General features: G+C 42.2%; 3 non-coding genes and 4 pseudogenes across 3 annotated transcripts; 1 reads left to right on the top strand and 6 right to left on the bottom strand.

Moving 5' to 3' along the window:
- Positions 1-38: 38 nt before the first annotated feature.
- LOC148669709 (5S ribosomal RNA) lies at positions 39-156 on the bottom strand (annotated as a pseudogene).
- Positions 157-693: 537 nt separating this feature from the next.
- LOC148669710 (5S ribosomal RNA) lies at positions 694-812 on the bottom strand (annotated as a pseudogene).
- Positions 813-1,349: 537 nt separating this feature from the next.
- Positions 1,350-1,458, bottom strand: LOC148669711 (5S ribosomal RNA; annotated as a pseudogene).
- A 537-nt stretch (positions 1,459-1,995) lies between these two features.
- LOC148669712 (5S ribosomal RNA) lies at positions 1,996-2,114 on the bottom strand (annotated as a pseudogene).
- A 1,482-nt stretch (positions 2,115-3,596) lies between these two features.
- Positions 3,597-3,761, top strand: LOC148669713 (U1 spliceosomal RNA). The gene has a single exon (XR_015937701.1). It is a non-coding gene; the product is annotated as a U1 spliceosomal RNA (small nuclear RNA).
- A 617-nt stretch (positions 3,762-4,378) lies between these two features.
- On the bottom strand, positions 4,379-4,497 carry LOC148669714 (5S ribosomal RNA). The gene has a single exon (XR_015937209.1). It is a non-coding gene; the product is annotated as a 5S ribosomal RNA (ribosomal RNA).
- An 18,850-nt stretch (positions 4,498-23,347) lies between these two features.
- Positions 23,348-23,419, bottom strand: trnaw-cca (transfer RNA tryptophan (anticodon CCA)). The gene has a single exon. It is a non-coding gene; the product is annotated as a tRNA-Trp (tRNA).
- Between the last annotated feature and the right edge of the window lie 3,540 nt (positions 23,420-26,959).

The following is a 26,959-nucleotide window of genomic DNA, read 5'->3' on the forward strand; positions in this document are numbered from 1 at the left end:
AGCGAGCGAGCGGGGATAGGGCGCCTCCTGCGCTTAAAAGCTTACAGCACCTGGTATTCCCAGGCGGTCTCCCATCCAAGTACTAACCAGGCCCATCCCTGTTTAGCTTCCGAGATCAGACGAGATCAGGCGTGCTCAAGGGGTGTGGCCGTAAGCGAGAGCAAGGCTCGCTGGCACCCTTCTTATTGAGAGGACAGCTCCGTCACCTCTTTTACGACGCTGCTTTTTTTCCCTTGCGTTTTTCTCTTCTTCCCACGTTCTCTCTCTTCACTGCCTTCGTCCCCGCTCTATTTCACTTCAGCCTTTCACTCTTGCTTCCTTCCAATGAGGACGGAGCTGCGGGAGAAAGGGCGCTATAGAGGATCGCTGTGGAGAGCTGCTGCTGTGCTTTGACATCTGAGCTCTGTGGAAAACGATCTCAATACAATTCTGAAAAACGCGACTCTCCGAACGCCAGCCGAACAAGTCTCCACAGCCGAAGCGCTGTGTCTCTTTTCAGCTGGCGATAAACCTTTCCTCGATCCTTTGCGGACTTGTAAAACTGTTCATGATCAGAATAAAAAACGCTCACGCTAATACACAAGCACCCGTGTCTCGCCAAAGCTGACAAATAAACAGACGGACAAGCCGCACTGCACGTGTGAACAGGGGAATGAGCGAGCGAGCGGGGATAGGGCGCCTCCTGCGCTTAAAAGCTTACAGCACCTGGTATTCCCAGGCGGTCTCCCATCCAAGTACTAACCAGGCCCATCCCTGTTTAGCTTCCAAGATCAGACGAGATCAGGCGTGCTCAAGGGGGTGTGGCCGTAAACGAGAGCAAGGCTCGCTGGCACTCTTCTTATTGAGAGGACAGCTCCGTCACCTCTTTTACGACGCTGCTTTTTTTCCCTTGCGTTTTTCTCTTCTTCCCACGTTCTCTCTCTTCACTGCCTTCGTCCCCGCTCTATTTCACTTCAGCCTTTCACTTTTGCTTCCTTCCAATGAGGACAGAGCTGCGGGAGAAAGGGCGCTATAGAGGATCGCTGTGGAGAGCTGCTGCTGTGCTTTGACATCTGAGCTCTGTGGAAAACGATCTCAATACAATTCTGAAAAACGCGACTCTCCGAACGCCAGCCGAACAAGTCTCCACAGCCGAAACGCTGTGTCTCTTTTCAGCTGGCGATAAACCTTTCCTCGATCCTTTGCGGACTTGTAAAACTGTTACTGATCAGAATAAAAAACGCTCACGCTAATACACAAGCACCCGTGTCTCGCCAAAGCTGACAAATAAACAGACGGACAAGCCGCACTGCACGTGTGAACAGGGGAATGAGCGAGCGAGCGGGGATAGGGCGCCTCCTGCGCTTAAAAGCTTACAGCACCTGGTATTCCCAGGCGGTCTCCCATCCAAGTACTAACCAGGCCCATCCCTGTTTAGCTTTCGAGATCAGGTGTGCTCAAGGGGGTGTGGCCATAAGCGAGAGCAAGGCTCGCTGGCACCCTTCTTATTGAGAGGACAGCTCCGTCACCTCTTTTACGACGCTGCTTTTTTTCCCTTGCGTTTTTCTCTTCTTCCCACGTTCTCTCTCTTCACTGCCTTCGTCCCCGCTCTATTTCACTTCAGCCTTTCACTCTTGCTTCCTTCCAATGAGGACGGAGCTGCGGGAGAAAGGGCGCTATAGAGGATCGCTGTGGAGAGCTGCTGCTGTGCTTTGACATCTGAGCTCTGTGGAAAACGATCTCAATACAATTCTGAAAAACGCGACTCTCCGAACGCCAGCCGAACAAGTCTCCACAGCCGAAGCGCTGTGTCTCTTTTCAGCTGGCGATAAACCTTTCCTCGATCCTTTGCGGACTTGTAAAACTGTTCCTGATCAGAATAAAAAACGCTCACGCTAATACACAAGCACCCGTGTCTCGCCAAAGCTGACAAATAAACAGACGGACAAGCCGCACTGCACGTGTGAACAGGGGAATGAGCGAGCGAGCGGGGATAGGGCGCCTGCTGCGCTTAAAAGCTTACAGCACCTGGTATTCCCAGGCGGTCTCCCATCCAAGTACTAACCAGGCCCATCCCTGTTTAGCTTCCAAGATCAGACGAGATCAGGCGTGCTCAAGGGGGTGTGGCCGTAAGCGAGAGCAAGGCTCGCTGGCACCCTTCTTATTGAGAGGACAGCTCCGTCACCTCTTTTACGACGCTGCTTTTTTTCCCTTGCGTTTTTCTCTTCTTCCCACGTTCTCTCTCTTCACTGCCTTCGTCCCCGCTCTATTTCACTTCAGCCTTTCACTCTTGCTTCCTTCCAATGAGGACGGAGCTGCGGGAGAAAGGGCGCTATAGAGGATCGCTGTGGAGAGCTGCTGCTGTGCTTTGACATCTGAGCTCTGTGGAAAACGATCTCAATACAATTCTGAAAAACGCGACTCTCCGAACGCCAGCCGAACAAGTCTCCACAGCGGAAGCGCTGTGTCTCTTTTCAGCTGGCGATAAACCTTTCCTCGATCCTTTGCGGACTTGTTAAACTGTTCATGATCAGAATAAAAAACGCTCATGCTAATACACAAGCACCCGTGTCTCGCCAAAGCTGACAAATAAACAGACGGACAAGCCGCACTGCACGTGTGAACAGGGGAGTGAGCGAGCGAGCGGGGATAGGGCGCCTCCTGCGCTTAAAAGCTTTCTGAATTCTGAGTACGTACGGGATCCTCGGCCTTGCGCTTATAACAAAGTCCAAGTCCCTTTGCAGACAACAGCAGTTGTCACATGATTGTCTCTGAGGATGTGCGACAATGGCCAAGGAGAGCCCCGATCTGAGCTTGCGCTCACTTTTTGACCAAGACACAGGTGTGTGCTGATTGGTTGAGAGTTTGGCGGGCATTGGAGACCCACGTGGTATTACCACGCCCTGCGTGAGATATGAGTCACTTACTCTTAACACTTTGGAATGCAGTCCAGATGTCCATTTGGCACTCCCTAGACAGATAGGCGCCAATGGATGACCATTGATCATGATAGCCAGGCTTAGCTAAGTGCATCCCCATCTGGGAGCTGTCCCTTATCAAAAGAAAACATCTTAAATCAGCCTGCATGAATACTTTCTCTGTGGCTGCACCACAGAGATGGAAGGTGAGATGGGGCCTCATTTAGGACAGCATACCACCGCTTAATTCTGTCTTATTAACAAGCATTGCCGCTACAACGGCATCTCTCCTGTCAAACTTCCTCCTGACTTGTTTGACAGGATCTGGGCCGTGGTGAACAGTGGGAAAGACGCCCTGTGGAGAGTGAGGAACATGGGGCTGTTCAAAGGCATCGAGGTCCCAGTCAAGGCAGCAGGTAGCCTGGCCCTGTTCATCACCCAAGAGAACTATTACCTCAGAGATCTGTGGAGAGAAAGGAGGGAGGAAGCAGAAAATCTGTGGGAAATAGAGAGCATAGGTCAATATCTCAAGAAACTGTGAAAAACATTATCATGTTTAAGTAAAGAATGTGATTTACACCAGAAAAAAAGAAATTGTTGCTATGTAACTGGTACCGTGTCAAAATGTAATGAGATGTGATCATATATACTGTTTTAAGTATGTATATTAATGTAAAGCTTTCTAATTTGTGATGTCCTGTATTTTTTTGTGAAAAGAAAATAAAGTTCTTAAAAAATCGATTCACCCAGGGCGAGGCTCGGCCATTGCACTCCGGCTGTGCTGACCCCTGCGAATTCCCCAAATGTGGGAATCTCGACTGCATTATTTCTGGTAGTGGGGGACTGCGTTCGCGCTCTCCCCTGATGTGCTTGGTCCAATATCGGATACGGAAGAGTTACGACACCACGTGCTGCGATAGGATCCCAGTTCGAAAGGAGTCGATGCCACTGCTGGTTCCCGGTTTCTTTTAGTTAGAGGTCTGGAGAAGCATTTCAAGCTGGTTACACTACTCCTTCCGGACATTCATTCCCTTTTCAAAGTCAGTCGTTTTGCTGTAGTCTGCATTATTTAGGCTGATTATCGAGGTTAGCCTTTATTTGGTCATGGGGGCCTCGGTACTGTATGCTAATTCTCAAGACAGTTTCACCCGTTTTCTGATTGCTAGGTTCTGTACCAGTGCAGACATGTCAAACAGTGAATGGCTGTACCTCTATTGTATCCGTGCTCAATGAATGAAATCAGTAATAAATGAATATATGTATAGTTATACGATAAACAAGTGGTTTATCGACTCATCTTCATTTGCAGATTTAGAGGCAGCTTCGATATTCGTTTAACAAACGTTTTTTTTTTTATATGGGTCTCACACATGCCATAGCAACAAAACATCTCTAGAGATGAGGCTATAGATCACCTTTCCATCCTCCAGGTTTTCCTCCCAAAGCCTACGGCACCAACGGTGACCCCTGCTGGCCGAGAAAGCTTGCAGCACCTGGTATTCCCAGGAAGTCTCCCATCCAAGTACTAACCAGGCCCCACCCTGCTTAGCTTCCAAGATCAGACAAGATTGGGCACATTCAGGGTGGTGTGGCCGCAAGCGAAAGTTGTGGCGCCTAACTCGCTACTTGAAGCTGTGTGTGGCTGGGGCTCTGTGCCCCCCGAGTTGGACTGAAGGATCGTTCTTGTGCAACTCTTTGGAAAGGAGCCTCTTTCCAAATCGCATTGCGTACCTGGATGTTGGCGAATGTGCTCCCTTGTGTTGGCTTGTCCCGCACTGGAGGAGAACAAACAAACTGCTCGGAGGAGCACAAGGCAAGTCTTCACAAGACAAAAACCTCCAGTGCACAGCACTCAAAACATTTCTGGGCTGTCGCGTGTTTATTTCAGCACATAAAGCGCACCAGTCCAACACGTCGGCCGGGCGCGCGGCGCCTCCGCCCTCTTGTGGCCTTGCGGCGTCAGAGCGAGAGGCTCCTTCTCGCTGCCTTTCCGCTGTGTTGCAGAGCCCCGAGAGGGAACCTGGAGCGCTCCTGGGATTTCTTAATGGCCAAGGAGGGTCGGGACCTCGGTTTTATGCCTCCCCCGAAGGACGGCGCCTGTTTGTGCAGCAGAGTGTCGCCATCAGGAAAGCCACACAGACCGCAGGGTGAGCGCTCCCTACTCCCAGTCACACCTCTTGCAGGAGCAGCAGCAACCTGAGCTTTTCCGGGGTGAATCTCCCATCCGGGTGCCGGCTAGGCTCACACCTGCTGGGCTGCCATGGGTGAGCCCAGTCGAGAGTCGCAGGTTGAGATCTAGTCACCGGGGAGAAACGATACAAGCAAAGGATTACTCGGCTCCCAGCACTTGAAAAGACCGACAAATGACTTGTTCCCGCCGGAGCTGAATGTACCTGAATGTTGTAGTGGTTTGATGGGTTTACTGAGACAATTATTAATTGTAGCAGTAATCACGAGGTTGTTCGTTGGGGCTTTTAGAAAATCAATCGTCAGAACAACTAACAACGCACACACGCGGGTTCAATACACGGGATACATTTATTAATATAAACTGTGCACCAAATATATACTAGTCTGCCAGGATACGAGTGGCAGACCTTACTGTGAGGGTTATCAATATACAAGGTATATAATCTCGAAGAGATGCAAACACAAAGAGATACACAACAGAGAATATATGTCAATATATATCGTTCGGTTACCAAATCGCTAATCAGTGTTATTACCCACTGTTACTCTAAACTCGGAAGTAAATACATTACTCATGAATTAAATTGATAACAACTTGTGTTGAGGTACAATTGAATTCTCGAGCCGCAATGTAGAACATGGGGTTTACTTATCCACTGTGTATGGTTTTGGAATCTCCCGGCACGAACACCAAACCAGCTGACAGGCTCTGTTGCAGCCTCTGTTGCAGCGGTTGTCCAATGGGCGTTGTGTCGGCGTTCTCTGGCTACCGGCCAACCAGTCAAGGTGCAGCTCGGAGTAGGACGGGCGGAGGAATCTGACTGCGGCGCGCAGGGCAGTCGTTGCTCCGAGGGGATCTACCAGCAGTCCGGCTGGCTAGTAGAAAGTCTCTATGCACAGATGTGACCGCGAGTCCTCACAAGTCACTCTTTTGCCTGGGAAGAAGCTGGTTCATTCCCGGTCCAGCGCTGCTTCTGAATAAGCTATTCAGGTTGTCGACGAGGGTCCAACTGTAGGCTGCCGTTGAGCAAGCGGAGCATTCACGTTGGTAGAATTCTGAGTACGTACGGGATCCTAGGCCTCGCGCTTAGAACAAAGTCCAAGTCCTTTTGCAGACAACAGCAGTTGTCACGTGATTGTCTCTGAGGATGCGCGAAAATGGCCAAGGAGAGCCCAGATCTGAGCTTGCGCTCCCTTTTTGACCAAGACCCAGATGTGTGCTGATTGGTTGAGAGTTTGGCGGGCATTGGAGACCCACATGGTTTTACCACGCCCTGCCAGTCCCTGATTGGTTGGTCAAGATGAGATATAAGTCACTTACTCTTGACACTTAGGAATGCAGTCCAGATGTCCATTCGGCACTCCCTAGACTGATAGGCGCCAATGAATGACCATTGATCATGATAGCCAGGCTTAGCTAAGTGCATCCCTGTCTGGGAGCTTGTTCCTTATCAAAACAAAACATCTTAAATCAGCCTGCATGAATACTTTCTCTGTGGCTGCACCACAGAGATGGAGGGTGAGATGGGGCCTCCTTTAGGACAGCATACCAACACTTAATTCTGTCTTATTAACAAGCATTGCCGCTACAATAGCAATTCAAATACAACAGCCACACTGCTGAAACCATATGTTTTACACACCAGACAGGCCCCCTAACCTCATACAACCTTGCTGTGGCTGTGACCCCTTTCTTTATTTTTTTATGATGTTTTCAATATGGCACCATTAGACAGGCCGTACATGGTGATAGGAGGGTGCTATTCACGAGTCAATAGCTCTTCAAGCACAACAGCCACAGTGCTGCAACCAGGTGTTTTACACACCAGACAGGCCCCCTAACCTTATACAATCTTGCTGTGGCTGTGTCCCTTTTCTTTATTTTTTTATGATGTTTTCAATATGGCACCATTAGACAGGCCGTACATGGTGATAGGAGGGTGCTATTCACGAGTCAATAGCTCTTCAAGCACAACAGCCACAGTGCTGCAAACAGGTGTTTTACACATCAGACAGCTCCCCTAACCTTATACAACCTTGCTTTGAGATGTGGAACATTTCTTTATTTTTTAATGATTTTTTTACTGTAATCAAGTGTTGTGCTCATTAATAATAATAATAATAATTGCTTACACTTATATAGCGCTTTTCTGGACACTCCACTCAAAGCACTTTACAGGTAATGGGGACTCCCCTCCACCACCACCAATGTGCAGCATCCACCTGGATGATGCGACAGCAGCCATAGTGCACCAGAACACTCACCACTATCAGTGAGGAGGAGAGAAGAGAAATGTAGCCAATTCAAAGAGGGGAATTATTAGGAGGCCATGATTGGTAAGGGCCAATGGGGAAATTTGGGGATATTGTCAGTATCACTATACTGGGGCATTAGAACCCACATGGACCACAGGGTGAGCGCCCCCTGCTGGCCCCACTAAGGAACTAAGGAACCTTAGTTTTTCCCGGGAGGTCTACCATCCAGGTACTGACCAGGCTCACACCTGCTTAGCTTCAGTGGGTTGCCAGTTGTGAGTTGCAGGGTGATATGGCTGCTGGCCATAATCAGCAGCCTTCAGTACTGAAGCAGGTGTGAGCCTGGTCAGTACCTGGATGGGAGACCTCCTGGGAAAAACTAAGGTTGCTTCTGGAAGAGGTGCTAGTGGGGCCAGCACAACCATTAGGCAGGCCTCCTGACCTTTCACAGTCATGCTTTGTTGTGTGAAACTTTAATTATCTTTTTAGGATTTTTTGAACATGGCAACTTCCACCGAGATGGGTGGGGGGTGTCGGGGTGCTTTTCAATAGCTTTTTCATCTATACACACAAACGGATGTAACCAAGACACTCAGAACCTGTCACGCAGGGGCTGACTGCTGAGGATAGGGATCCAATGCGGTGCCCTTGGTAGGGTTGGCACGAGACGCAGGCATAGTCGGAGTAAACAGGCAGGGGTCCGAGTCCGGGAAGGCGTATGTCGAAGAAAACTCAGTCTTCACTCAGGTTGGGAGATTGTCAACAGAGATCTTTAATACAATCAGCTGAAGGGGAGATTATCACAGAGAAAGGGTTTCCCCTAGCACTCAAGACATGCTCACTGGACTGAAGTTATACTGTCCTTTTTTATACATTAAAAGTAGGCAATACTTTAACATATCAAAGGAACATACAGGGAAAGGGGCAGTGTCAGAAGTCAAACAAACAGGACAGGGGGGTGCCATTTGGCATCCTACAATCTGTTTCAATTTTCTCTGGTTGAATGGGTGTGAGGAATCACAGGCTTTAGTTTGCACCTAAGACAGTGGTCTTAGGTGCGAACAGAAAACCTTTCCCACGCATAGTCACTGTCCTGACCTTTTGACTCGGTCTTCCACACGTAGCACAGGCGTAGGCACAGAATCGACAGGCGAAAGTGTAGTCGAGGGACTGGCAGGGGTCGGAGTCCGGGAAGGCGTAGAAGTTGCGTCGGTGTGGATTCAGAAGGCAGAGGCGTAAACGAAAAGTCAGGCTGGGGTCAGGATCCGAGAAAGCGTAAAACAGGCGAAGGTACAAAATCGAGTGGCTAAAGCGGGGTCGAGGTCCAGGGGAGAAGTTGTAGTAAGGCAAAGGTGTAGTTAGTACGTAAGCTCCGGGAGAGAATCTCAATCGTGAGCAATGACCGGGGGGCAGATGAAGGTTTAAGCAGAGGCCTGATTGACACGTGCACGTTTGGTACGGGGAGAGCTCGTAGGAATGCGGGAGCACTTGCCTGCGTGAGGGAGATTCGTGGCAAAACCAACAGAATCAACCTGAACTCACAGAAAAACAAGAATGCCCCCGAGACACCTGCACCCCCCTCGGACCACTCTGGTATCAACACCCCCAAACCCATCCATACCAGCTAACAAGACTCAGAATCGGTGCAACCCTCCAACCTGGACCAAGAGCAGGATGGGACAAGAACCTGCACCACACTACGCACCCCTCATCCAGACCAGCAGGACAGCCAGACCACAGACAGCACCATCATGTAACCCCCCTGTTCATTCCAACAGAAAAGCCGAACTGACCCCCACCAGCATGGCGACGCTGCAGCTCTGGTCACACCAGCAGGCCCAATGGGCTCAGAGCTGGGGGACATACAGATGCAGCCATTCAAAATGCGTGGGCGATACCGCATTATTTTCCGGTACGCTGTACGCAGTCTACCGCAAGTTACCGGTAAATACCGCGAGTTACCGGTAAATACTGCTAGTTACCGTAAATTCTCCTATAATATGACAAGCAAAATAATAGTATCCGGAATTTCGGCAAGGTGGAGCTAATAAAGCTCAACCTCTCATGTTTGAGCTGTGGCCATCAAAGTCTTTAACGAAGATATTACTAATAGTATTAATAATGAATGACTTTGGACAAGCTGTAAGTGTAAACTCAAAGTATTGCCCTGGTCAACATTCTTTTTTTCATTGACCGTCTTTGTAAAAGTAACACCACAGCATTTCGCAATCACGCATTTGTTTCCAATCATGCAAAGTACAGTAATTTTTGAGAATCGATTCACCATGCCTTTCACATGCTCATAAAAGAGATTGATTTAGGAACATAAACATATTACTGTATGAAAACTGTACTGTATACAGTATGTATATGTATATTTAATGTCTTAACTGTGCCCGTTTAAGTATTGAATATTCATATCTAATTTTACCACTGAAGGGAAATCTTAGTAGCTGAGCATAAAAAGAATAGGAGCATACTGCAACGCGTGTGAAGGCCATAAACGATATTAATTTTGGAACATAAACATACAGTATATGGCTGGTCTCAGTACTTTAAAGAAAACATACACGAAACATGGTTTCATTATGACCAGAATCGGTCTTGAGATATTTTTAACTTGATTTACAGTATTTGAGAGGTATGTCTTAACACCGATACTACAGTGCTTAAGTACTGCTCACGTATATGTTTCTAGGTTTATATTATGCATTTCATACGATCAAATTACTTTTGAGCAACTAATAAGAAGCGCGAAACGGTATGCGTTTTAGTTTCGTTTTGTGCTGGGACCCGTGGATTGATTAGAGATATCAAGTACATACAAGTCATTTTTTAAATGTTGTAGTTCGTCTTGAAAAAATGTTACGAGTACATCATCTATCAACAATTACACAGGTTCTGTTTCCATATTGCGGATTTTGGTTACGTAATATTATTTTCTAGATTTCACGTTGTGAATATATGATTTGGGCAAACAGAGACGCAAAGAAGTACATTATTGGTTGTTGTTTTTTTTTTTTGCAGTTTTATCTAGAACAAGCGATGCTTAAACCTTTGTCTGATTCTTGTGAAACTACCCACACGACAGTTACAGTACCTAGGAGTTGACTTCAGTGATGTCACTGATGGGATGTTTCTAAAAATCCATGGTCTGTGATTGAAACCTGTAAAACCGGTTTAATTCGTCACAGCCAGCACTCTTCAGGTGTGAGGGTCTTCTGCTCAGAATGAAACGCTAAAATGTTTGTGTATATTCTAATGGTAGTGGGGGCAGGGTGTGTGGGAACAGCTTTGGTTGAAATTGCATTGGAGATCTATGTTCTTCACACCTGAAACATTTTCTCTGAAAGCATTTTCTCTGAAAGCATTTTCTTCGCAGTTTAACCGATCTTGTTACAGCATGTTACAGTTTACTATTATTAACCATATTAATTTTAAGTGCTTAATGTAAAATCTTGTAAAAATATATTTTCATTGTTCAAATATACATTAAGTCTGACTATCATATAATAAGTTAAATACAAAACTAAAGAAAAAATAGGGTTAAATATAATTTTAAATATTTTGCTAACAATGTTAACTGTTTATGAATAATAAAATGTATTAACTAAGGAGTAGGATGGCACAGTTGTTAGTATGTTTTTTGTTTTGTTTCTTTTTCATAAATACAACAGTAGTACCTGATGTCTCAGTGGCTTTCAAAATTAAATTATGCATGCAAACCTGTGAACTAGAAAGATAACTAAGATATCCATCCATTTATAATGGTGGCAAAGTGGTTAGCATTGCTATCTTGCAGCACTGGGGTCCTAGGTTCAATTCCTGCCATCCTGTGTGTGTGGGGTTTACATGTTCTCTCTGGTTTTTCTCCATATGTGTGATATGACTCCCTCTCGCACTCCAAAACATACTGGTAAGTTAATTGGTTTATGGGAAAACTGGCCCTGGTGTGTGTGTGTTTGTGTCTGTCTGTCCTGTGATGGACTGGCGCTATGTCCAGGGTGTATTCTGCCTTGTGTCCGTTGCTTACTGGGATAGGCTCCAAATCCTCTGTACTGGATAAAGAGATTAGAAATGGAAGTAAAGGCACTGTGCTGATGGAACTATACACGGTGTTAGAAACCCACTATGAAATGGCAGCATCTCACTGAGAATAAAATATTTTATAGTGCTGGCTTAAGGAAACAGCCTTTCCACCTCTCTTGCACATCAGTATCCATACCTAGTTATTTAAACAAATTGCCTCTAATTATAAACATCTTAATATGCTGGCTCTGTGGATCCGCATCAGCTATGTTTGCCCATTCCTTCAATTCATGTGCATCCAACACACAGTTCAACGCTAGCAACTACACAAAATCTAAAATATGAGCTCTACTTGCCACTTACAATACCAACAGTACCAGCTAACTTTAGTAGTGACATTTTCATGGATCTTTTTAACAATAAAATTTACAACATCAGACTTCAGACACAATTAAACAGGCCTCAAAAAAGTCTGGTACAAACATTTTCAGCATGGAATAAACCGTTACTTTAATGGTATAAACCTTAAATGGATTCATATTCTCAATAAGATTTGGTGCTCAGTAACATGACTTAGAAAATGACAGAAGACATACGTATCATGCTTATCCTTCTATTTTTCATAATCGTAAACTCCTTAAGGCAGTTACATTTTCTCTGTTCTGACCTGGAGTTACAGAGAAATTTAAATTCTAATAAGAGATTTGTAATGAGGAAAGTCATATCAATCACTCATACAGTACCAGGATTTGCAATTACAATACAAATACTTTCTTTCTATATGTGTTTATTTTGCAGTTTGAGTCTATGGCATTCCTTTGGGGGTCTATACTCCAAGGCATGACTTTTTTATGGGAACATGACATTTTTTTAAACATATATTTTTGTGGTAGTAGGGCGCAAAACATCAGTATTTACTGCTATTAATCACTGTACGATTTATAGTTGAAATCTGAGCCTAGATATAAAGTTAGATATAAAGTTAAAATCTCGACAAAGCAATGTAGGAAATACAGAGAAAATAAATCCTTTCTGACATCTAAAATCAGTTTCGATCAAGGTCTCTAAAACGAACAAGAAAAAGAGGATTTTCGGAGGGCAATTACGCTGTGTTTATATAGAATAAGTGATTTATGAGCAATCTAATTTCTTGTTCGTTTAAAACAGTGAAATGTCAGCTGCAAAAGATCGCACCAGAAACAGCACTCTCTCTGCCTGTCATAGACGTTCAGGAAAGGCTGAATGAAGTCATGTCAAGTACAATAATTCGGTGATCAATAATAATAGTTGTATTATATCCATGGAAATATATTCATTATATGCCAGCGAACCTCACCGTGCCAGGCCACCACTGCGTCACAACACACAGCTGCCAGTGCACCTCTACATACCCGACCACCACTGCATCACACAGCTGCCAGCGCACCTCACCGTGCCAGGCCACCACTGCGTCACATAGCTGCAAGCGCACCTCACCATGCCAGGCCACCACTGCATCATAGAGCTGCCAGCGCACCTCACCATGCCAGGCCATCACTGAGTCAGAGATTAAATAAAACCTCACTCGCACCAAATAAATTTATATTTCTAAATATCACAACATGATCGAATTTAAGTCATTTTAATAACAATGAATAGTCACCTAGGCGTTACAATATAAAAATTTATATTGATTTAAATAACGTTTTGATTTAAATCGCAAATGCGGGTTTAAATATATGTGTTTTTTGATTCACAATCAGACAAATGCAACATAAATTGATATCTTTGTCTTCTAAGTATCTTAATAAACTTTCAGCATAGCTTTCTCCCCGTATCTTCACAAGGGAATCAGTGCGAATTTTAATACTAATTAAATGACCGCGGGCACTTTCCACCCCCTCTACATTCTCAGAGTAGAACAGACTAACCTTCTAATGAAAGACGGTCCACCCCCCACGGACAGGAAAAGTGCCCACAGGCACTTAAACTTAATATGGTCAGTAACAGTAAACAGTAACATGGTCAGAAGGAGCACGTACAAACGTTTCCGAAATAACCACATGTAAGACTGATGCTTAAAATGTTTAGGGAGAAAGTGGAATACTGGTGTGTATTTTTTCTTTAAACTACCAATACCAGCCATATACAGTCTGTAACGTAGGGATTTCTATATGTCTTTATTTAGTGGTTACATTAGTGACAAAGGCTAAACTTTTAGCTTCAGTAACGTGTACATATCTCCCCTTTTTATAAAACGACATGGTTGAAAACTGTTCCAGAGCCACTGTTGTTTCATCAGTGAAAAGTACATCATGAAATGCCTCTCCCTGTTCAATCCACTGGAAAAAAGAAAAGGAGCATAAAGCTTCTGATGGTCATAAACGATATTCATTTAGGAGCAGCATCAGAGGTATGTTTTTAACTGCACTGCATTGGAGAGAATACCATAGTGTGTTTTTTTTTTTTACTCCCTGGTGGAAACTGGCTTCCAGAAGAATCAGTATGGCTCAGAGATTAAATAAAACTTCACTCACACCAAACAAATGTATATTTCTAAATACCACAACATGATCGAATTTAAGTCATTTTAATAACAATGAATAGTCACCTATGCGTTACAATATAAACATTTATATTGATTTAAATCGCGTTTAAATCACCTTTATTTAAAACCCATAAATAAAGCTGATACTGTTTAGACTTTTAATTATTTAAAACTGTATTAAAGCAGCACGATACACAATGCAACGTAAATCGCTATCTTTGTCTTCTGTGTAATAATGTTCACCTCTCTGTCCAGCAAATTTACAATAGTAATAATAATGAACTTTATTGTATATGGCGCCTTTAAAGGTGGCTCCTCAAAGCGCTTTACAGGTTAAAAACAATACTGTTAGGCTGGGAAAACGTTTTTTTTTTAAGAAATACAAAATGAGATATAATGATATGTTCCGGCTTAGACATTAACGAAGAGCATAACGCGTGTACTGTATACACTGCAAGTACAACCCCCCTCTCTGCAGGAGTGCTGGCTGTGACGAACTGAACCGGTTTCACGGGTATTTTCAAAGTAGGAGGCGAGATTTCCAGCGAAAGACACCTCCCCCCCCTCAAAAACCCAGTAAGTACAGTACTTACTAGTTAAAGGCTAGGCTCCTCAATGAAATCGCTTTAACATGCTAATGCGTTGCTGTAACAGTCCGGGCGTGGCAAGCCTCTAATTTCAACCCGACTACGGCGAAAGGAACCCTTCTTTCATTAGAAGACAATGAACATATTTTAGCCCTGAATGAATTAATAGCAAACATGGTTTACATAAAAGACATTTTTCCAAGAAAGTTTAGCCTTTGTCACTAATGAAACCACTAAATAAAGACATAAATATAAAAATCTTAAGATTTTTAAAATACATGACTTTGCTAAAATTTTTTTGAAAATAAAAACAATTACAACCGCCAGGGGAGAGAGAGAACAGGGGAGGGATGTTGGTTTTGCATAAGGGGCGGGGCTATGGGAATTTGGTCTGTTTGGGAATGTGTAGTTACATGTTCTGGCTGTTTGTGAATTATCGTTGTTGAGTATGGAGTGTTGAGGTATTGATTTTGTGTAATGCTTTATGTTGAAAATTGAGGTGGATTTTGTTTATGATAAACAGGATAAACTGGGATGGGAGGAAGGTTTGGTTTTGCATAAGGGGCGGGATTATGATAATTTGAGGAATTTGCGAGAGTAAAATTGTTTGATATATTTGATTTTGTATTGTGGTTGTTATCTATGTTTTTGGTTGGTATTATGTTTATATGGTTGTTTTTGTTGGTTGGTTGTTATTATGGTTATTAATAATACGATCTATAGTTGAAATCTGAGCCTAAATAAAAAGAAAAAGCAAGTGATTAGGTTTATGAGCAATCTAATTACTTATTCGTTTAAAACGCTATATAAAATAAAGTTTATTATTAATTTGCTGGACAGAGCGGTGAACATTATTATGCATAAGACAAAGATAACGATCCTGATCAGTTTAGAAATCTGTGTACGCTGTAAGGTTTTTACTTCTTAAACTTTTAAAATACACGTTTTGAATAGAAAGAAATCCTCTTCCTGGTACAGTATGTATAGCAAACCAGCACGTCTTTTTTTCTCCAATCAGAGGGGTGTCAGATGGTGTCAGCCAATCACCATTCTGAAGCCCTACCATAATCTCTGGTATGGGGAGACCCCAGAATTCTGTCCCATAGTTTAGACAGATGATAGATACTTTTATTGATCCCGTGAGGGAAATAAAGTAAATCATTTTCATTTTAGGAAATTATTAAACGCTCGGTTAAAAGCAAAGGAGATTGTCTGTTATAGTGGACATAAAAACAAGAGTTCGCTGGCATTATATCCTGGAAGACACAGACCGGTGCCAGACCAGTAAAATGCCTGATGAACTAGGGATTGGACAGTTTCCAAGTGCTTGTACAATCGATGGAAATGTTCAAATAAATGTGCAAAAGAAAGAAACAAAATAATCATTTATTTCTTTATCATATTGGGTAGCTAATGTCCTCTCTTTGCTAGTTAGTGGCTGTGTTTCTGCGTTGGGTAGCAACGGGTGACTGTTCTCAGGCGGAAGATGTAAACAGCTTTATGTTCGTGTTAAATAATTTTTTTAAATTAAAATTCATTCCATACAGCAATCGCATATTTGGGTACCGTTTCATAAAACTTTCATGCTTAAAATGTTTAGGGAGAAATGGAAAACTGGTGTGTATTTTTTCTTTCAACTACCAAGACCAGCCATACACAGTACAGTTTACATACATACAGTAATGTTTATGTTCCTAAATTAATATCGTTCATGACCTTCAGATGCGTTATGCTCCTCTTCTTTTTATGCTCAGCTACTAAAATTTCCCTTTAGTGGTAAAATCCATATAAATATTCAAAACTAAGCGGATTAAAATGTGCACAGTAAAGACATTAAATGATTAAATCTTTGCACTACCAACCAATGCACCACGAGTGCCCCTGTCGGTCATTTTGGCCAGCCAATCACTTACCGCGGTGCCCTCCGGTGCCCTGCGGTGGCTTGTGGGTAGGTTACTGTACCGCGGGTTTTTACCGCGCATTTTGAATGGCTGCATCTGTACTTAATTGGCTTTATGATTTGGTATTGATTTTGTATTGTTGTATTATTAACTTTGTGCTTTCTGTGTTTTTATCGTATTGTGGACTTATTTTTTAAACAAATGCTTACAAAGGCAGACACGGCACACATCTGTTTATACCAGCGGTGAATTGTACATTTTTATTAAGTACAATCTACTGTGCATTTTTGGGAGTATAACAGATTCGATATAAAGTGGCAAAAATCTAAAAGGGGAAAATACCCAAGACTGCGTGTAAAGCCCTTGTTGTGGCTGTTGTTTTATTTTTAGATAAAAATGGCGTAGTGTGCACGAAATGTTGCAGAAACACAATCTAATATTTTAATAACTGTTATTTTAATAATTTGATAAGTATGAGGCCCCAGATCCAAATCTTCGGTTCTGATTTTTTAAACATGATATCTTCCCTTCCTCTCGATGTGAGCAATTGTTTTTTTTTCACATTGCGATCCAAAGAGCCTCAGACGCACAGTCTAACAGTAACCAAACCAGAATGGATTCTGCTGGGAGCCGGACTGAGCTCATTCTCACTCCCTGTGTTGAAAACAGAATTATCTCTTCCCCGAACATCGTCTACAGATCACTTGTGTGCTTTTAACCTTCTCGCAGCTACAGGCGAGACTGAAGCTGGAGATGTGAAGGCACCCGCTGGTGCATCTTCTCCAAATTTCACTTCTCTTTTTTTTTAAAGTAGATATAGCCCTGAAAAAAGCATTAGCTTTATCAGTTTTTACATTAATCGATTTTGAAACAAATATTATATTTTTATTGCAATTTACATAATAATAATAATTATTATTATTATCATCATCACTTACACTTATATAGCGCTTTTCTGGATACTCCACTCAAAGTGCTTTACAGGTAATGGGGAATCCCACTACCGCCACCAATGTGCAGCCCCACCTTGATGATGCAACGGCAGCCATACTGTGCCAAAATGCTCACCACACATCAACAATCAGTGGGGAGGAGAGCAGAGTAATGAAGCCAGTCCATAGATGGGGATTATTAGGAGGCCATGACTGGTAAGGGCCATTGGAAAATTGGGCCAGGATGCTGGGGTTACACCCCTACTCTTTCAAGAGATGACCTGGGATTTTTAAAGGCCAGAGAGAGTCAGGACCTCAGTTTTACTTATCAGCCGACGGACGGCACCTGTTTACAGTTTAGTGTCCCCGTCATTATACTGGGGCATTAGGACCCACATGGACCACAGGGTGAGCGCCCAGCGACAGAAACCAGATGGTACTGTGTGTCGGGCTCGGCTGCAAGCAGGACAATGATGTCACGGGGACAAAGTAGAAAAAATCAGAACGGTTCTGTAAAAGACCTGTGTCAGCTGTCGGTTCGCAGTCTGGACTCTAAATCCATCGATCTGATTTCAAATCTCTCTAACACCTGAGCTGTGGCTTCTTTTGAGTAGTTATTCAGGAGAACATTATGTTAATCGTATAGATGAATCGTTTAATATATTCAGGTGGATAGCTACTTCAGCATGCATATCTGCAAAGAAACAAGTAATATTGTAGGTTTATTCCATGCTGAAAAGAGAAGAGAGAAAACAAACCTGAAGAAGTTTTCATAGCTGAAACGTTGTGTTTTCTCTCTTCTCTTTCAGCATGGAATAAACCTATTACTTGTTCCTTTAATATATTGTTCGGTTGAATTCAAAATGCTTTACTACTACAAGAGAGGATTATAGTATGGAGGATGAGACAAATTTATGATTTCTTGGAAGAAAATGGTTTTACTTTGCATTCGAAATGAATCAAAACTTTTGCGTGACACACAAGCCCTTTGTCTTTTTTAAAGATATCATATTTTTAAACAGACAAGTATAGAAAAAGTTTTTTTTTTTACTTAGAAATTTTGGATGGGGGTGATGCATTACTAGTAGTGGCACTGAGGTCACTATGGTGCTGTTGAGCACCATAAGGTTAGGGCCAGTGGTGTAATGTATAATGCATCTGACTTTGGATCAGAAGATTGTAGGTTTGACTCCTGTCTGACTCATGTTGCTTTTAAACCAGTAGTAGATTTTCTTTATGTAAATTAACTGCAGCTGAAAGCTATAGAAAACACATTGGCTAAATTGCAATGAACTGTCGAAGTGTTTTGCACGAAGCTGCAGACTACTTAACACGGTACTGTCTGAAGATCAGCTCCTGCTCTGAGCTCAATAGCAATGCAAAACTGTGCGTAACAAAGCTGGCGAGCAGCTGAACTTGTGCTAAATAGTCTGTTCGGTGATGAGGGTTCAGTACTGGCGTTGTTCTAATTAGCACGAACTGCACAGGCTGAATCAGACAATTTCAAATAGTCTGATCAGTGTAGGACAAGTTAATGAAGAATTATTACTTTGTCTGTCTCTTGTTTGTATATAAATGAATGTCTCTGACAACTTAATGTTAGTTTTTAATTTAGTTTTACGATGTTGGTCAGGCGTTGACATATGCACAAACACACGAAATGTCTCACTCCTGATTCAGCTCATGAAGCAATACGAGTGAAGCAATTCCTCCTGCTTCTCGTACAACCATATCAGAACAGAAGCCCGTGTCACCCCGCTCTGATTCAAGAGCGACTCACATCTTGACAGGGTGCTTGGCATGAAGGGGGGGTACTGTCACGCCCTCTGCAGCCAGAGGGCGCTCCTTCTCTGTCCTGTCCCTAGTTTCCAGCCTGCTGTCCTTCCTGTCCCTCTCTTTCCCTTGGGCTATATATTTCCGGGTCTTGCACTCTGTCGTTGCTCAGCATTGACGTTTGGATGTCCTGAGACCCGCCTAGCACCAGGGCGCCCCACGTCCGCTCCCTGAGGGCATAGGTTTCTATATGGCATTCCTGAACTCTTTGCACTAATGAGCCCGGGCCTTTTTCCCGTCTCGCCGCTACGCATATGGGTCTTTTTCCACTCTCCTACTCCCCATGGTTAGTCCCTTTGGACGTCCGTGACAGGTGCCCCTTTGGAATGGTTTTCAGAAAATGTGAGAAAAGGAAAGTTATGTACAGTAAGCTCTCACACACAGCTCTCAAACACAGCATTAGAGATTGGAATCTGATTGTAAAAAAAACTGCCCGTCTCCCCGCCATTTAACGTTGCTGTTGTTTTTATTTTACATATTGTTAGCATTTTAATGAATTGTTAAAAGATTTATACACAAATCGCTAAATACGAAACGTAAAAACCCAACTGTAAGCAATTGACCATTCATATTCCTGAATTTTAAATACCTATGTTTATCTGTCTCCAAGTGCCTGGTGCAGCTATTTTGAAAGCATACCTCAAGGAGGACTTTACACGCAGTCTGGGGTATTTTCTCCTTTTACATTTTTGCGATTTTATATCGAACCTCGTATACTCCCAAAAGTGCACAGTAGCTTGTACTGTGTGCCCTGTTTGCCTTTGTAAGCATTTGTTTAAAAAATAAGTTCACAATATGATAAAAACAGAGAAAGCACAAACTTAATAATATAACGATTCAAAATCAAAACCAAATCATAAAGAAAAAGAGTCAATTTCCACCTGCACTGATATCCCTTCAAATGTTTTATAAGAACTATTGACGTTTATAGAGTAGAAGCCTGGTCCATTTCTTCTACTAAACGAGACTATGGGAGTGAGTATTTTGATGTCGAACTGGGATTTAAATAAAGAGGAACACTACACTACATTGGGCTACGCGTGTGACAAAACGTTTATTTTAGACTTCTCGATAGCTCAGTTGCTAGCTCTTAAAACTGTAGAAAAAGCAGTGAATATGTATTATGTCCCTGGTCTGAATCCAGTTTGAAGGGTGGTGTTTTCTTGTTCCTTAATCAAAAAGTGAATTGCGAATTTGTCTTTCACTTTGACGTTCACCCGAAAGCTCAGTATACAAAGAAGTAGAGGCTCCTGTTCTGAATAATCCTCACGTCTGATTGTTTTGCTCAGACCTTTAAAATGTACACTGTGGACTATTTGCTCTTCCTAACACAATTAAAAAGCAGCCGGCAAACTTATCGATCGGGAGTTTAGTTCAGTGATAGCGCGCGCTTAAGTTTTCTATCGCCGGCATCTCTGTATTCTTTTTAAACGCGATATTTTTTATTCTTCGTGTGTGAATTTCAGGGAGACTCATAAACCCTTTCTCTGTTTTTAAGATACATTATTTTAAACCAGACATAATGAAAGACGTAGTAATTAGACACACGTACAAAACACATGAATCTAATTGAAGAAACTTTTGACCGGGGCGATGTATTACTAGTAGCGGCTCTGAACTCAATGTGGTGCTGTATAGGAATGCAATACAAACGCCAATGGCACAATGGATAACGTGTCTGATTACGAATCAGAAGACTTTAGATTTCTACTCCTTCCTGGTTCGTGAAGAAGCTTTTAAACCACACTACTCAACACTGACATCGAAGTGTGTGCGGTCCTACACAACCTTACTATCGACTAGATGAGTCTTCTGTTCTATCTCCGATTCTTTCCGCACATTCCTGCTATTTCACCACCGTTATTGTAGGATAACAGCCACAGACACGAGAAGATATACTATTCCGAACAAATGTCTTAAATAATCAAGTTGAAAAGGGTGACAATAAGTTTTTGTTTCTTTAACGTAACCTAACTTTTGCCTGTAAAGTTCACATTATTTTCTGTAGCCGCAAATCCCCAATATTTCTGCTTTCTCCCGAGAAACACAAGCATGGAGTCAAATCATATTAAATAACACAACACATCTATTAATTTAACACCCAGATGTGACAGAACACATGTAAGACTTACACACAGCTTTTAATATGATATAGTGAATTTGCAGGTATCCTGGGGAGGGAAGAGAACTGATATTAAGGAAATACATATTTAAAGGGGATGTAAGTCTTAAATGTGTTTTGTCACATCTGGGTGTTAACTGAATAATTTTCTAGCATTATTTATTGTGTTTTGACTCTATACTTGTGTTTCTCAGGAGAAGGCAGAAATATTGATGTTTACATTTATATTCACATTCCCGGTGATATTGACATAGGTACTCAACTATTTACTTGTAGTTTGACTAGTGTCAAAAGTTGAAAATCTCTGAAAACATCAAGATGGCTAACGACGTGCAAAGAAACTCAATCACATTTAGAGAAGGTAATGTTTAGATCGGATTAATTCGAAGTGTGTCTCTGGGTGCATTTGATCTACGAACGTTGTGTTTAACTGAAGCACACCCTGACTGAGTGTGCCATAGAAACTGACACATGTCATATTTTTCCACATTCACAGATTTTTGGCTAAAGTAAAAAAAAAATCGTTGTCATTTTCTTGCCAGCTGGCAGTAATTCTTTTGAACTGATAACAAAGACAAGCATTTTAGCTTTCGCGATGTGTGGAGTTCTTGAAAAACAAGTTGTGCCAAAAACGAAATAAACACCTCCATTAAACTTAATGCAGAAGCATGTTGTCTATAACAATAAACGATGCAAGAAGACAGGAAGAAAGGCACCGCTGGGATTTAAACCCAGGATCTCCTGTTTATTAAAGAGGCGCTTTAACCATCTAAGCCACGACACCAGCAGAACTCTCCTCTTTTACTGCCACTTGGACACACCGCTCTGAGACACCTGCGTTCAGTAAGCCCTGAGTCTGCTGGCTGAGCAAAGCTGCCTCCTTTACACGGAACAGGAGCCCCGACTGTAAGAGAAATGAAGAGAAATGGCTTTTATTGGGCACTTTTCATGTCCAATGCTCTTGACATCTCCCAAGGGCGGCAGAGTTCATTTACCACACTTTTCCTTTCTTTCTTCTTTCTGTACTCTTTGATGAAACAAAACGAGAAATCATGTAAGGGAAAATGTCTTTTTTTCATGGAGAAAACATGCACAAGGAAATGTGTTTAGAAGAAGTGAGTTAACATGAAAAGTGACCTAATTTACCGGAGCAAATGCTCACCTAGCAAGATCTGCTTTACTACAAGAGAGACGTAGAGTGAAAGACGTGATCATTTCACGCCGTTGTGGAACGAAACGCTTTTGTCTTGGAATTCTAAATCAATTAGAAATTCAGAGCGACACATAAAGGCTTTGTCTGCTTAAAAATGATGATTTTTTAAAACTAAAAAAAAATGTAGAAAACACGTTTCTCACTTAGAAATTTAAGATGGGGGTGGGGTATTACTGGTAGCAGCACTGAACTCACCATGGTGCAATTAATTTACGTGACGGGCTAGTGGTTTAATGGATAACGCGTCTGATTTCGGTTTATAAGATTGTCGATTCGACTTCTACCGGGGCTGTGTGATTCAAATCAGGCTCCTCAGAAATAGATGTCTGTTATGTAAATGAACCCCACCTGAAAGCAAACGTTGGGTCTGGGTTCCTTTCTTTCCTGCATGAAATAGCAAATCGTTACAAAAAAAAAAAACACCAACTAATGTCCAATAGTCCAATAGTTAGTCATTTAAGTAAACATGAATATACTGTAAGGTCTTGGTACATGGGAGTGGATTTCAACCACAATTAAAAGAAGGGCAAATTATAATTACAGGCTTCAGACACTTTTTCATACAAAAGTGACCAAACACTCCCTAACTTTCAGGTTTGCTTGAACCTGTAACAGAAAAGCGGTTTGAAACTTCCATTCTCTGATGTCACTGTCTCTAAAGTCGGACGTGATGTTTCGCGGATGTGCAGTGTGCCTTTTCTCTTGTCGTGTTCAAGATGAAATGCTGCATAAGCTCCTGACTGGGTGTTCTGTACTGTTCTGTTATTTTGTTCGGATTACCTAGGTGGTGTACAGCTAAAACCCGACTGCATGGTGTAAATTCCGAGTTCGACACCAGCAGCACCTGCAAACACATCAGCTGACCTCAACGTGATTTGAACACGCAACCTTCTGATCTGGAATCAGACGCACTACCATTGCACCACAAGGTCACTTGCGACAAGTGCTTTTAATTCACCCAAAGAGAAAAATCAGCGTCCCTGAAAAATATTGTTTTCATTCTCTCCTGTGAGGAGCGCCGCTCTTCCAACGAGGGTCTCTTCTTCCCAGACCACAGATTATTCATCCCGCCTGGCTCTCTCACAGAGAGCAGACACACCGTCTCCACTAATGTGTTTACTACATCTATAGATCTGACCCCCTACAGCCCCGATATTCCTGGACAGTATATTTACCACCAGCCTGGTGAACTTCTCATCTTGACCTCTCCCAGGAGGAGCACAATTAACACAGAATCCTCTCTCCATTTAGCAAATAACACAAAACACTGTTTACCTGTCAAGACAGAAAACCAGGCTGCTCCAGGTGAGGCTTAAACTCACAACCTCGGCATGAGTCCACTGAATATGTCATTTTACATGGCCTGAACCAGGAAAGAGGTTGGAAGTCAAGAAGTTATGGTTTTGTTTTAATACTTGCCTACTCTTTTAATTTTTTGGTCAAATCTTTTATTTGGGAGTACTTTCAGTGGATGTTAATCTTTGTCCCGATGCATGATTCTGGGCCATGGTGTGTCTTGAATAATGTTCTTATAGGCTTCAGTTTGGAAAAGTGCGGTCTTCAGAAGCTACCGAAACCGCTAATGGTTACATAACACTTAATGCAAAAGCAACGTTCGGGTTTGAAAAAAAATATTACTTGCTATGAATACAAACACTGTTACAGGAGGCGTGTTAGGGCTATTTTAGCTTAGATCATCAATTCATCTTACATTTCTTCTCCATCTATATCAACAGCGTCATCGCTACTGAGCACTAAAGGCAGGTCCTGGCAATACAATCTTCTTTAGAAAACATTTTTAAAACTATTTCCACTACCATACATAAAGTAAACGATACCGATTGCACGCAACTAATAAAATCTCTTATCCAGGGACGTTGTAGCTAGATGCAAATTCCAATCGAAAATGTATCAGCTTTAAAATTTTCTTTTGGATCCACAGGACGATCAGCATGAGTCTCAAAATATACCTGTGTTTGATTGTACAGCATAGATTGTACAGCATGTATGTTTACATTTATGTTAAAATTAAGGTAAATATATCAAAATATCAACATCCAACTTCACAGTGCTAACGTACTGTAACAGTGCTTGTCAAATTCTCAAACAAATCTGCGTTATATTTCTAAACTCTTTTAGCAGAGGACGCAACAGGAGTATAAATGATATCTCCCGCCAGCCATTCAAAGATACTTTTTCAAGGGTGAATATGGATTTCTGGGGAGTTGCGGTGTTGATCACTATTGGACTTCCCCGGTCTCAAGTGTTGTTGTTGGACACGGGCAAAAGACTCGCATTTTCTGCAAATATGAAGAGGGTTAAGGTTTCGGCTTTAGCGGAGACAGTGTTTACATTGACAATAATAAGAAGATCGTCCCTGGGTGGGTTTGAACCACCAACCTTTCAGTTAACAGCCAAACGTGCTCGCCGATTGCGCCACAGAGACTGATGAGAGAGGCTTTTCTCCATTCGCACCTTTCCGGTCAAAAAATAAACATTGCTTGCATTTTCTTGCCAGTCGGCAATATTCCTACTGCTCTGATAGCCAAGAATTACATTTCATTTTTCACAAGCTGTATGAATTTCTTGAAAAACAAGTTGTTGCAGAAAGGAAATGCATTCATGCTTTAAACTAAATCAAGCCCTATGCGGTTGTCCAAGATGGTAGTTTCTGCACAAAAAGACAGGAAGAAAGGCACAGCTGGGATGTGGAGCCAGGATCTCCAGTTAACGAGACAGGTACTTAAACCGACTCAGCTACAGTGCCGGCAGAATTCTCCTCTTTTATAGCCGCTTGGACACACCGCTCTGAGCCATCTGCATTCACGAAGCCCTGAGTCTGCCGGCTGAGCAAGCTGCCTCCTTTACACGGAACAGGAGCCCTGACCATAAGAGAAACGAAGAGAAATGGCTTTTATTGGGCACTTTTCATGTCCAATGCGCTTGACATCTCCCAAGGGGGACAGAGTTCATTAACGACACTTTTCCTTTCTTTCTTCTTTCTGTACACTTTGATGAAACAAAACGAGAAATCATGTAAGGGAAAATGTCTTTTTTCATGGAGAAAACATGCACCGGGAAATGTTGTGTTTAGAAGAAGTGAGTTAACATGAAAAGTGACCTAATTTACCGGAGGAAATGCTCACCAAGCAAGATCTGCTTTACTACTAGAGAGAAGTAGAGTGAAAGACGTGATCATTTCACGCCGCTGTGGAACGAAACGCTTTTGTCTTGGAATTCTAAATCAATTAGAAATTCAGAGCGATACATAAAGGCTTTGTCTGCTTAAAAGTGATGATTTTTTAAAACTAAAAAAAAATGTAGAAAACACGTTTCTCACTTAGAAATTTAAGATGGGGGTGGGGTATTACTAGTAGCGGCACTGAACTCACCATGGTGCAATTAATTTACGTGACGGGCTAGTGGTTTAATGGATAACGCGTCTGATTTCGGTTTATAAGATTGTCGATTCGACTTCTACCGGGGGTTGTGTGATTCAAATCAGGCTCCTCAGAAATAGATGTCCGTTATGTAAATGAACCCCACCTGAAAGCAAACGTTGGGTCTGGGTTCCTTTCTTTCCTGCATGAAATAGCAAATCGTTACAAAAAAAAAAACACCAACTAATGTCCAATAGTCCAATAGTTAGTCATTTAAGTAAACATGAATATACTGTAAGGTCTTGGTACATGGGAGTGGATTTCAACCACAATTAAAAAAGGGCAAATTATAATTACAGGCTTCAGACACTTTTTCATACAAAAGTGACCAAACACTTTCTAACTTTCAGGTTTGCTTGAACCTGTAAAAAAAAACAAGGTCTGAAACTTCCATTCTCTGATATCACTGTCTCTAAAGTCGGACATGATGTCGCTACCGTTGCACCACGAGGTCACTCGCCACATGTGCTTTTAATTCCCCCAAAGAGAATAACAGTAATGCTAGAATAACAGTAGTATTAAAACTACTACTACTACTGTTAATTCTCTAACAGTAACACTATAATTATATTTAATATTAACATGAATATGAACATTAAAACTAAAACTATCAGTAGCGCTATCATCATTAATACTCACATGAACACTAGCATTAAAACAACCAGTTGTACTCTCATTAATATTAATATGAATACACTAGTATTAGTATTTGTTGCTACCCATGACGTCACATCACTCTTTGTGACGAACGCGATACACCTAGACGCGCACAGTGACATGGCGCCTGTCCCCGTGGTTACCATACTTATGATTTATAAACACTGGAAAAAATACATGTAAACTGTTACTTACATACATTTATCAACTTGGAATATATATTTTTAGCTCTAGGATACAGTTACCTAAATAATAATAAGAATAATCATTGTTTAATTTCGGTTTGAACATTTTTTACACTAAACGCACTACAGTAATTGATCGATACAGTCTTTATTGACTGTTTTCTAGATATTTAGAACAGGATCAAAACCA

The sequence above is a fragment of the Lepisosteus platostomus genome, chromosome 5 (genome assembly GCF_059453375.1).
Source record: "Lepisosteus platostomus isolate fLepPlt1 chromosome 5, fLepPlt1.hap1, whole genome shotgun sequence".
Classification (NCBI taxonomy): Eukaryota; Metazoa; Chordata; class Actinopteri; order Semionotiformes; family Lepisosteidae; genus Lepisosteus; species Lepisosteus platostomus.